The sequence below is a fragment of the Adelges cooleyi genome, unplaced genomic scaffold, assembly GCF_023614345.1.
Source record: "Adelges cooleyi isolate 19-005CV unplaced genomic scaffold, UGA_ACOO_1.1 ACOO_flye_CR_arks_rails_tigmint_CR_PRNA_651, whole genome shotgun sequence".
NCBI classification, from domain to species: domain Eukaryota; kingdom Metazoa; phylum Arthropoda; class Insecta; order Hemiptera; family Adelgidae; genus Adelges; species Adelges cooleyi.
The window spans coordinates 11,903,228-11,917,237 of NW_026096352.1; positions in this window are offsets into that span (position 1 = coordinate 11,903,228).

A 14,010-nucleotide genomic window follows, 5' to 3' on the forward strand; every position below is an offset into this window, starting at 1 on the left:
TTTGATGTATATTTTTACAGTTTTCAAAACGTACGTCCAACGCTGTTCAACTTTTTTTTTTACCATAATTTGTTATATATATATATATATATTATATATTATATGTTATAATAGTATTAGCCATACAAGAAAAACTTTGATGCCTACCCAAAATGAAATATTATCGTGTTAGTCATGTAGAAAAATAAGTGAAATCCTAATTATTTGGTTTTTTTTTTTAAATTTTAATAGGCTGCTCATATTTCATAACATATTATGTGGTGTACAGTGAGAACCCATGGGAAAATGTTATTCGCTACTTTGTTAGGAGCTCAAGATTATACGATTACAATTTAACGTGACAAGTTGAATTCAAGTGAACATTGTATGGGACCCTGTGTCACGTTGGCTGTAATGAGCATAAAATACATTCAAGGTTTTGCATGAGTCGTCGACGATTTTGCGACCGTCGGGTTTAAAAAAAATCAAACTAAGCTGATCTCTCTCTCTCTCCGTGTACTAATTTGTATGCGAATTAGTCGATATGCTAACGCTAATTGGCCGTGGTATTTCGGTACTATAGCTGTAGTTGTTCACCTTTGGGAAACATTTCCAAATGAATAAGACGAACATAGTACAACATCACGATTTTAAATACTATTTTAATTTAAGGACATTTTCTAGAAGTCACCATCATTAAATGATGGTGATCATTATATTATCCAATAGTTTACTTTCGTGAAAATTTGTATTAAAGTCACTTAAATCAGCCTTTTGATTGTTACCGCTTCGTTTATATTATATTATGCGTAAATCCAGTGTGTGCCAGTGTTTTCGTTCAATGAACCATCGCTATTGCGCTATGGAGTTTATATATATATATATATATTTTTTATTCATTTAACATGAGAACAAACAAACCGTACAAGCGCTGGACGATTGATATTCGTTCGGTGCCCGCCCTTAAAATATAATAAAATAATTCAGGGTTTTCGATTACCACCAGGTATTTTTACGATTGGATCACGATAAAAACGGTGGAAACAAATAATACAAACTTAGGGGGTGGTATTGTACATTATATTTTTTATTTTTTATAACGCCGCGGGACTACGCGGTCTTTAATTTCATTATTGTTATTATTATTACTATGAGGTTCACCACCGAATACCCACACAGATTAATGCGCCTGTAATAACATATAGTATAGTTTTATTTTTCCCACTTGCGTTTATGACGAATGCCCACTTTGGTGGTGATTTACGTAATCCTTACTTTTGAACTGCCCGATAACAGATCCAGAGCCCCCTGAGCTGTGTGTTTATCCTTTAATCGCGGCTATCATCATAACAATAATATGTTTATATACTGTTTAGTCAAAAGGGTCGATTACATATTATGTATATTACATATAATTATGGATGTATAATATTATAAATGGATTACACTGGCGTCTGGCACTATGTAATTTGCGTTGTTCGTACCTAAATTGAATAAACAACGACCGATAGCGTTTCTATACGGAACATTGAAATGAGTTTTTCACATTTATTTTAAATAATATTACATTATTATTATAGGTATTATGTTTCGTTAAAAATAAAAAAAATTATCGTACCATATCAAAATGTAAAAGAAAAAATGTTTCTAATTTTTAGCTACCAAATAAAAGTGTTTCCTCTTTCTGAAATTCATTATAGCTTTATAAACTCTTTATGTGCCCTTTTGTTTGTTCAACCCTATGTGAAAGATACTTATAAGTTATATGTAATCTATATTATTATGTATGGTACATGTCATTCCATCAGAAATTAGCATGGCAATTTGTAATAGTAATTCCAAATTGTTTTCTTTATTATACTGTCAATATTAGGAATACAACATTTTTACCTTGAAATGAAAAATACTACGATAAAAATGGTCCTATTTTTATAGCCTAATTGACGAAACAATACAATTTTTGGTGACCAATATATTTTACCTATAAGTATAATCTAAATTATTTGTTTTAGATATAACTGTTACACTTTATTTGAATTAAACAATAAGTAGTATGTAATAGTATGCGAAATTTCAACTAAATTGAATAATGAAAACACATTCCGCATAGCCTTCAAAATATCTATCATAATGCTATAATTGACCACATAGTAAAAAAAAGTGATTATAATCAAAATTGTCTTGGATATTATTTAATGGGGTTCTAGTAAAAAAATTAAAAAACAGTCTGCTTATCTCATGATTTAAACAAAAACCAAATAGGTAGGTATAACTAAATCTGAAAAATATGATAAAATCTAATTTGATGATAACCCATTTTAATTCAACTCGAAACAAAAATTGAGTAACTTAATTAATAATTAATAATTATATTTAAGCTAAAGTACTAACTTAACAACTAGTGGGTAACGTTGATCCTTGGGAAAAAGTTCTCACTGAAAATAAAAAATAAAGCTGAATTCGCATAAGTGTTTTGGCCCGTCTTAGATCTAGTTGAAAACACTAAATTTTTACTTTAAACTAAACTAATGGGATTTTTTTATCAAAATACATTTTTCATAGTATTACAGAGATTTTTATTATTAAATTCTATGTGATGATATTTTTATAAATTGTTTTTAAATTCTAATAATAGTATAATATTCAACAATACTTAAATTTAAATGACCGTTTAAATTAGTTTGCTGATAAGCTTATAAAGCACTATGTTTGATGCATGGAAGGCCTGACGATACGTGTAATCGTGCAATTCAGTTGAAATTTGGGGTGCTTACATTTTAAAGATGATAAAAAAATTGAGGGTATCTAGGTACAACAAATAAACAAATTTTTAATTAGGACTGCCTTATTAACACTTTTGCCATATTTGAGGGTATGTAAGTAATTATTTTTAAATTGTTAAATTGTATTATTAATGATATACACGTATAAAGCCAAAATTGTAAATGATCAAAAGTCAAAACCATATCTTTATGGGTAAATTTAGATGGCAACTTTGAAGAAACTCTTTTAACGTTTTCTTTAATTTATATATTGTTTTTTTATTGTAATTTTAGAAAATAACACAAGGAATGAAGTTTATGAATACTCAATACTCTCAAATAAACTTTATGATGAAGCGTTATACCAAAGTCCAAACATACAATAAATTAAGTCGATTAAGATACTGTTTTCTGTTATTGATGAAATGGTAAATATTCTTTTGTCTGTTCTAGCCATTGACCTAATTAACATATTAATCATTTGAGATCTCTAAACTAGTTTTCCTCGCCGATGCTTGACATGTGTTAGATAGTAAAAGAGTGATACTCATACAATATATTGTGGTAAGGAACTCCGGAATGAAGGTGCCAGCAAAAAAATGATCTTAAGTGGTAAAATGTTTAAGCACAAGATGATTTACTCCAAAACGTTAAATTGTAATGTTGTTGAGTTTTACATTTAAAAAAACAATACATGTTTCCATTACAATGGAAAAATAGGTAAGTTATATATTATAAGTTAATATATACAACTAAACAAATTATAATATTATACTTCAATAGTTTTTAATAAAAGTTCTTATAGTCAGTATAAGATAGTCTTTATAAGATAGTCATTTTAATTATTTCAAACTTTGTACATTTTTAAGTGTAATTTTATTTTTGGAAAAATCTAAAACGGATTTAAAAATGTGTTTATTATTTTATTTTCAGTCATTGGGCAACAATCAGTCGCAGTTGTTTAAATTAAAGTAAAACTGTTTATAAAATATTTGATATTAATTGTATAACGTTATTATTAAATTCAACGACAAAATAACTAATACAAAAAAAAAACTGGAATTTTTCGAATTTTGTTAACTCTGCGAGGTAATGGAGTTTTTTTATTCTGATAATAAATTGATTAGTATTATCCAAAAACCGTTCAGATCAAAGTACTTGAAATCCATTAGGTATTGACCTTAACCAGGGCCTATTTGATATTAATGGTTACATTGTACCTCACAGCTGGAAACTTGACGTATGATTTTTAGCGTTTTGATCGAATGCATTTTTTCCAAACAAAAGTATTCCCAGTTAATCCGAGTGTGTATTGATTGTTTTCCATTTGTTTTTCACGTGCCATTATTCTCCGTTTTTGTTGGACACATGGCGCATATGTATATTTTTCAAAATGAGAATGTCACAATTATTACGACCACGTTATAATTATACTAATGTTTTATCAGTAATTATTTTAAGGATATTAAAATTAATTGTTTTTTTTTTTATTGTTACTACCCAAAGAATAATCATACGTCTTTAAATGTATATGCAAAGTGGTTTGTACACGGACCACGGGCCACAGTCATAGGTCGTCTGAATTTTATCTCGTATAAAATATATTAACATCGAAGTCGATAAATCATAAACATTATTGTCGTGGGTTAAATGCTCGACCGACCTACGAATGCGAGTCGGTTAATTTTCGGCTAGCTACACTAATGAAATATGAACAGAAGACCTTTCAGTTACGGCGGAGGTCATCATTTACTTCACAAGGGTTCTTGACGCGCTAATAATAATTGTTGATTAGGTACATATTATACAGGACCAGCCGAAACAACGGCATCACGTACTACATCCGATTGTCATCTCGACTGCCATTCTCACGTGTCTTCTTTTTATTCACTCGCGATTCACTTTCAATGCGGTCCAGTCTGTTAAACGCTAAGAGCACGCAGTCATCAAACGACAATAGCCACAAAAAAAAAAATCACCCAGTACTACCAAAACTGTGTTGAGACAACCAAAGTATAAAACAGCACTAATCCATATTTTTTACCCAAAGTAACAAACATCGCTCTAACGTGCTCATGGTATAAAATAATCATAAATGTTCAAAAAAAAAGAAAAATGTACAAAGACGGTGCAAAAATATTTAAAATGCGTAGACAGCGAGTAATGGTAGTGATAATCTACACTTTTTTTAAAAAAATATTTGCTTTTCACGTAGAAATCAAATTTCTAAAATGTTTTGGCGGAAAATTAAATACCTATTGTAACAACGTAAATATTAAAAGTCTAAAAAAGTTACAACATTTTAATTTATTTTAAAAAACTAAAAAAAAAATATTATTCTACGAACTGATTTGTACTGATTTATACTGTGCTGGTTTAGACTATGCTTGGTTTAGATTGTGCTGGTTGGTACTAAGATGAGGTATTGTTGTAAAACCGATTACAGTCGATTGCGGCCGATTACGTGGGGAAGAATGGGTGTTGAAACCCTTAAATACTTAATTTTGTTTTGATTATCTTTTACGTTCATTAATTAATGTCACTTTAAAAGGTGGTAACAATTTATTGGCACAAACGAGGATATAGGATAACCTTACCACGTCTGGTTATTGGAGAGCGAGTGAAAATTGTATCAAGGTAAACAAAAAAAATTTGGATTTGAAATATTTCTTTTGAACATATTTGGTTTCTGAATATTTTATCATTTATTAATTTTAGTGACTACGTTAACTACAAAAATGATGTTAATTTATGGCATCGATACTTAAACTAAAATAATATTTAACTGTAACGCATTGGACGCGTTAAATAAATGTAATCAAGAATTTTGTCCAAATATCTATTGAACATTTTAGTTGTACTCTCAGATACATCGTGTAAAACAGATAGATCTTTGACAATAATAAAGCGGCCTAACACATGTCTTAGCAATGAAAATCCAGAAAATCGATTAAATGAATTCACTTTCCAGTCTCCTCAGTTTATATTGTTGCTTATATGAATTTGAAATTTTAAGTGAATTTTTTTTACCAGCACCCTACTTTTTTAATTCCTAGATCCTCTCCTGACTGACACTATTTTATTTATTTCTTCATGACCATTGGATAGTGAATTTTTGTATACTACCATGTATACTACTATGTTACTTAATATAAACGGTGTGTTGTTAAAATATTGTATATTAAATCTAAGCGTCCTTGGTGTTTGGCTAATTTCTTTGTTCGAACACGACGAAATCTGTTGTGCATAAAATAATAATAATAATAACACTATGTATTATAAAATATATTATGGGAATATTACGACTTTTTTTTACGGCGCCGTTAAACGCATTGGAGACCTGTATGCTGTCTGGCCGGTGACGTTAGGAAGTAAAGCACACAGTACTCTGTGTACCTATAACACACTGCATGCCACCGTTATCGGTAAAGAGCAAACGACTTAAATATATTTATTATATTATTATATTTTCGCAGTCGCACGTTAAATTAATTGGCACCGTGTGCGAGTGTGCGACGGTCCAAACGATTTATTAAGCCGTCCTAGCATCTCGTTAATTGATTTTACGTTTCGCACAGAATTTTAAATTCGCCCCGGCGGTCGTCGAATTACAGTTTTACGATTCGATAAAAGCTATTTTTTTTTCTCAACGCTGTTTAATTTTAATGAAAATCGTTTGTACAAGACATACCGTACCGGTCATCGGGTCAGATGGTTCGTTATTATACCTACTCAACATAGAATGTTCGCCTACGATTCGTTCGACTGTACCTACCTATTTGTTGGACATTGACAATACAGACCGAAATCCGTAATTCCAAATATATTATAGTTTTTTTTAATTCCATTGCGGTAGCCATCTACGGCTTGAGGGGCTTTTAATTGGACGAGCATGCCGTTGTATCTTGGCGCAGATCGATCGGAGCCGGTGTTATCGTTGCATCCTCGCCGGGTATAACATATTACACAGCGACGTATGGGTCTGTATAAAATAACAACACAGTCGGACACAGCAGACAGAGACACGGTGACAGAGAGACCGTGGAAGCTTCCTACGTGATCTTAGGAAACCGCCTAATTATGTCGGTGAAGTACTGGTAAAAAAACGTTCGATCCGTCACGACAGATAACGCAACAACAACGAAGAACTCTTTTTTTAGTGGTACCTATATCATGGTCGATGCGCCGCTATTAAAAAAATAAAAATAAAAAACATACCTACCCGGTATTGCCGCAGCCCGACGTACTTACCTAGTTACAACATTATGCGTAGGCACCCGGCCACAGATTTCGATTCCTCTAAAATCGTTTCATCAATCAATATTGTAATCCGCGGCCGCGAGGTTCCATTAAATTGGACTCGATACATCACACAGTGTGAAGTTGATCGGAGGCCGAGAAAAATAATACCATATCATATCCAAGACTAAAATACATATAAACAGCCATGATTGCTATGGATAATACCGTGCGGGAAAATTGGCCCAGACTTGGAAAAAGAAGTATTTTAAAATCTTCCACGACCGGGTCTAATGTGCAAATAATAAGAAAATCTATAAATCATGCCTGTCTATAATACCTATTATACACACGGTTTCAATAGCGACACCCGTTTTCGGAAATACATCCACAGTCGATCATTTATATATAGCTCGATGTAGTTTCTTCTAACCCACCCGCACACAGTGAATTCTAATCGCTCAAAAGTCCTATTGTTAAATATGCAAAAAATACCAAAACTTTTATGAATTTGATTATTTGAATATTTTTCTTAGACGCAATATAAAATTTCAAGGTCATATGTATAATTTTAATTGCGTTTTGTATTGTATAAACGTTTCATATTGCTATTTAAAGTATTGATGAGTGGGTAAAAATAGGTAAATTTTAGTACTACTCTCTTAAATCAATAACACATGAAAAATACCTTATATTTTTCATTAAAAATGTTCGTAACTAGTTTGAAAAAAATTATTTTTTCAAAAAAATGTTTTTTTCTTTCACTTATCTTCTAGCAATAAAAAACATCCAGGTACTTGGCATCTTATACTATTATGTCGAGAAACATGTTAAAATTCATAATTGGTTCGATTTTTTTTGCATAATATTTAATAATGGGACTTTTGAGCGACTAGAATTAATTTTCGGACCACTGTACGGCACAGATCTGTGGCGAAATAGTCTGTCGACAATCAACACTTCATTTTTCATATTATCGTTTATCGAGAAATTACTTCAACTGTTTGGCCACATCGATGCGGTCGGTGATAAATAAGACGAAATACCTATAGAAACGATCAACAAGCAAGATGTGAAGAACGCGTCCAAATCCACGGACAACGATAAAAATATATTTATACTAACCTAAACCGACAAGGAGACTCCTTGAAGGAGTAGGCATATATTATATTATGTTTACTAAAGCCCTAAGAGTTATGACAGTTATCTCGGTCCGGTTATATCGTTCATTAATCACAAAAGAAGTTAATAATAACAATTTAATATACTAGAATACATAAAATAAAAAACTGTTTACGATTAATAAATTATTTCTGTCGTCGGCTGTGCAAATACTATTTGGCGAATAACGTCATTAATCTTCATATAGTAAAATAACAGCGGCTTTTGGATTTAACGGACCACCGACGCACTGTTTTCGGTCTCATGTAAATTTGGCGGTGCGTTCGATCGTAAATCAGTAAAGAGATAATGTTTTTTTTTTACAACCGAACGGACACGAGTTGTTGGTGTGTAACATCATCGCTAGTTCATAAAAGTTAACTCTACCCAACAAGTGACAGCGAAAACGATCCGGTATTAAGGAGCATGTGATCTTGGAAAACATACCTACTTGTAATTTTATTATGATCCAAATGTGAGTACAATAATTAAAAAAACACACCTATATTATACTAGTTGTAATAAAAGTATGCCTAAGAAAACTAGTTTATTTTTGGAAAGAAAACTAGTTTATTTCTGTGAACGCTTTCGTTTTGAAGTGCCTTCATCAACTAGTTTCATTGTTAGCATAATATTATGTAACGTTTATTGTTTGTTCATACACTATTTTTTTCATTTAATAGTGTTTTATTTTTAAATTTATAAATGTTTAAATAAAATATGTTGTTAATTCTTTATTTTTTAACAGAAATCATCTAATACCTAAACAAATTTCCAATTTTTATTTGACTGCGGAAAAAAAGACTGTAAGTTATCTTTTAATTTTAAACCTTTTAAATAGGAAAAAAATATAGTATGTATAGTTCAAGCAGTGATGTACTTCAGTGTCATATATAAAACATTTAGTAATGTGATTTTTAAGAAGACGACTTTCTCCTATTTTAATTTATGATTTTTTTTTTTTGCAAAATTTAAGACGTTAAGTGTATTTTTATTTATACAGTTAAGAAAAATCATTAAGAGTAGTTTTTTTAATTTCGGTCATTTTTTAGTACAGTGTGTATACAACATTCCCTACAAATTTTTAAAGGTTCCAAAGTTTAAACACAGGTTAAGAATTAAGATATGTATGTGTATTTTGCATGGACTATTACCAGTAAATGCATTAACAAAAGACTTTTTACTAGGGGTTCAAAATAAATTTATTTTTAGAAGTCTTAATTCAAATTTGTGGTTTCAATACTTCTATAGTACCGTGTAGGGGAACTCTTCGGTTATTTTTCTTCATCACCATCGGTATGTCATAACTCATAAACCTTCATATTTTTTTCTGTAGAAATTCTAAAATCCTTAAACTTTGGTCTAAGTATGAGTATAAATTATAAAATATATACGATATGTACTTCTTAAGCATGTTCGATACTATTTTGCTAAAGTTAATAAAATATACAGAATAAAGTGAACAAAAAAAGAAAGAAAATAAGGCTGTTAGTGATATTAATAAATAGTTACCACAGAGTTAGTTAATTTAATAGCCATATTAATTGTATTATTATTTTAATTTTACTACCGTTTCTTAAACTATGGTATATTACATAAATTATCGTATTTAAAAAAAGCAACAAACATATTATTGTAAGCAATATCAGTTTGTTATTGCATTACTTGCTGGTATATACCAGTTTTTTTTGGTCTGCTTACCAATTTTCCTGAACCAAACCAAATTAACAGAGAAAAGCAAATTAACTACTCTTTCATATTTTGTAAAAACGTTACAACGTTAAAGGGAGCTTAATTTTTGGAAGATTAATGTAAACATGAACGAGTTAACATTTTCAACGAACGTTCCAAATAACTATACATGTAAATTTAAAACTATACACCTTTTTACTAAATAAAAACTTTAAAGTTCGTAGGACTAAAGTACCTAGTGATATAAAGTGTTATTTTTTTTCAAATTTAGTTAGATTAGTTAGTTTTTGTTTTCAGTTTTTCTTTAAAACCGGTTATTAGAAATTACAAGGCAATCAATACGCTTGTGCCGCATAAACGTCTCATCGACCGTCTTGCAATGTAAAAAATAACATAGCGCAAGTAATAAAGGCAAGGGACCGGCCTTATCTAACCCCAGTGTATACAGGGTGAACATATTTTCGCTTTGAATTTCAGACACAAGAAGTCGTACACATACACCATTGTGTTTGAGCCCCACACTGTACAAGAAGGCGTTCGTATTGGTACCACAAAACGCCATCGAGACAATTATTTATGACGTACATATCTTTTTCGGTGGTGCTTGTTGAGAGGAGTAGCTGCCGTGGTTATCGATTTGCATCGGGATATGGCAACGGCGGGGAGAAGTGATAATAAAACATAATGTAAAATAAAAGAAATAAACGACCAACGTCGTCTCCTTTGTAGATAAAACATCTAAACGCCGTTAAAACATTTATAATCGTTATTATTGTTATTAGAGTGTGGCCGGATTACCGACACCATGCTGATATTAGGTCCCTTTAAAACGCCATTATTTATGTATGTACATACACCAGTTGTTATTATGTAATATGAAATACGTGCATCCAGTTAAGGTTACCCTGTCGAATGGCCGTAGCCTTTGCCACAATGGTGCAGAATGTATGTGCGTAGCACACACTAGCACCGAGTACCTAATTTGTCCCTTAATAGCAAATACAAATTTTAAATAGTGAATCCCAATAAAGAAAAAAATCCTTATAATTATAAAATCTTAGTTTGAATTATTATATAAATCACATTCTAGTTTCTGTTACTTTAGTTTAGACAATAAATAAATACATTTTTTTTTTCAATAGCTATATTAACTTTTAAAACTTAAATGGTAACCTATGTTGTATATTATGTTTAATTAACTTTTTAAACTGAGAATATTCGCTGACAATTTTGACCGGTCGATAACAGTTTTTGTATAAATAGTTTTAAAGTTACTAATGTTTAATTTTTAGCAAGGGGAGTGAAATTTGGCAGACAAAAATTATGCTACACTTCACCCTATCTTCCATCAAGCAATATATATGCATTTAACTAGAGTTATGACTTATGAATACTGCAACAGTAATTTTCAGACATACTCTTTAAGCGAATTTTAGTTGAAAATTTCTTGTATTTGAATTTACTCACAAAATTATTTAAACCCCGATAAACCCATTTTTTTTTAAAATTGATTTAATACAGTGGTTGACACATAATATCATTGAGTACACTGTACATATATTAGTACAGAGTACTACTATGTATTGATAGTCAGTGCTAATACCCTACAACACATCGTGTTGACATTTTAGAAGACAATTACTTAAATTTATATTACCAGAATGTATTAACACGTGATATGACAATTACTAGAATAATTATTATACATTTTTAAATACCGTTTTTTTTTTTTTTTTTTTAAACTTTCTAATATTATTATGATATTATATTAGTTTTACTGTAAAATAGGTATAATATTATAATAGGTTTTCTTTTAATGTCAAGAGTAAGTGTACATTTTTAACCACAGTTTTCGACCAGCCAAGCAGACAAAGACAACAAGAGGAAGTTACAACCGCCACCTTCAGTTTACTGTGGTAAGTAAAAGTATACCAGCTAAGGTGCAACAATAGTCCAGTCACTAGTGTACCCGGACTACAAACGCATAATATTATTATCAGAAATCCAAGTTCCAGAATTAATTTCTGTTAGACTCCTTGATGAGGTTTTATTCGTTCTCCAGAGTAAGTACAATTTAGTCGTTTCCTTAAGTTATTAGTTCTGAAGCAAATATAGGTGTTAAAAGCACATTCATTCCGAAGCCCTGATTATGATAGGTTTAGTAAATATGCATAATGGAATTGGCGGGATACAAAGAGAAAAACCAGGCCGTTAAATTTAGTACAGCCAACGATAAAACAACGTATGCAGCTGAACGCGGCCGGCAATGATTATGTTATATTGTCCATAAAAAAAACCGTCGACTAGATTATTGTAATAAGACATCATCAATGGGAAGATCGCATTTTTACTGGTCAATAAAAACGTTTAGCGCCGATTTTTACTTTGAATACCATCTTACCGTCCAGTCCTGTGCCGAGCTGTGTACATATTATTACTATGCTGCACATAATATTATTATTATATACTGCCAGCACCCAGCGGGAGTTAACCTATTTTTTTTGTTGCTTTTTTGCCGTCCGTCCACTACAAGTGAACGTCATAAGAGGGTTGTGCAGACACGTATGTTGCAAAAGAATCTGCCGCCTTGCCATCGAAAAGATAAAAAACATGTATATATACTTATAAGAAGGTTATAGCTGTATACTAAAAAATTCAACTGGTCTACATTATATTTGCGAGTAATTTACAATCTATGAGCGCATACACGGCGACGTATCCATTAAATAATTTATACTCTGAGCAATTTTATATTTATATATAGATATATATAAACATCGGCCGCCAAGCAATATACACACTGGATAGAATAGCAAATCTCTCTGTATATTACATGTTTTTTTTCGCGTGCACACCATCATTAATGTTATTGTGCTTTCTATTTAGGAAAAATAAAATAAAACCCTGCACTTAAATAATTCAAGTACCGTCTCGGTTAAAATTTAGTCGAGAGCTTTAAGATATTGTTAAGAAATTTATATGCACATTTATTAAAGATCATAATTTATTTTCTAGGAGTTTTCTTGTTCGCAATAAAATTATACAAATGGTGCGTGCCGTTGCAGTTGTTGTATTTCTTAATAAAATCTAAAACCATTTATACAGACGACGCCAAACAATTGCACGTGCTATGATGCATTATAATTTATTTTTCCGTTAAAAAAATATACTATTGTCTATTACAAATAGGTTTCTTGTATTTCTCTCTCTATCCGAGCTTCTCTCTAGTTATTTTAATAAAACGAATAGCATTTTTATACGTTTGCAGGGCAAGGCAAAAGCTAGACGCCACTAAAAGTTTTATAAAGATAACGGCAACGTCGATGAGAAAAATAATATAAACCTCAATGGCAAGTGTAGTAATAATACATACTTATACTAAAAAAAAAAAAAATAAGTGTACTGAAAATATACTATACCCGATTTAAACTGTTTGGCCTTACCACACTAGTGTGCAATATAATATTATAATAGGATACTGTTCCACTTAAGCATTATATTTGAAAATATATACAAACAATTCATAATGTCTTTATAGGCGACCGTTTATATGATGCATAAACATGTTTATTGGGTACACCATAATTTATCGTTTGATATTATGTGTTTGGAAGAAACGATCACCGAAACATAACATGCAGCATGATAAAATTATATTCTTGCTATTGTACTGCACCAAGAGATTTAAGCAGCACACTTATAAGACTTAGAAGATATGAGAAAGGTAATTCAGACAGAGAATAAACAAGTTTATAGTAATGTTTAATTAACACTTTTAAACACAATAATAATTCAAGACAATACTTATAATAGTGACACAGAGTATCAATTAGATCACTGAGTATAATAATTAAGTACTGAGGTGTCTAGCTTAATAACTAATGCCCTTTTATATTAAACTAAAACAATGGTTAGTCCTACTACTATTCAATAATAATAACAATAGTCAATAACGATAACGCGTGATTGGGCTATTGGCCAACACGCGCGGCTACAAACAAGTAAAAGTATTACAACATCTATATGGAAATAATAATAAGACTAATAATAACAAACAATAGTATTGGGATTATTACACTATACTATTGAACATGATAAAACTTTTGGTATTTGTGCACATTGCATAATTCAAATAATCTAACCAGTAATAACCTACTAGTGATTTCCCTTTACAAAC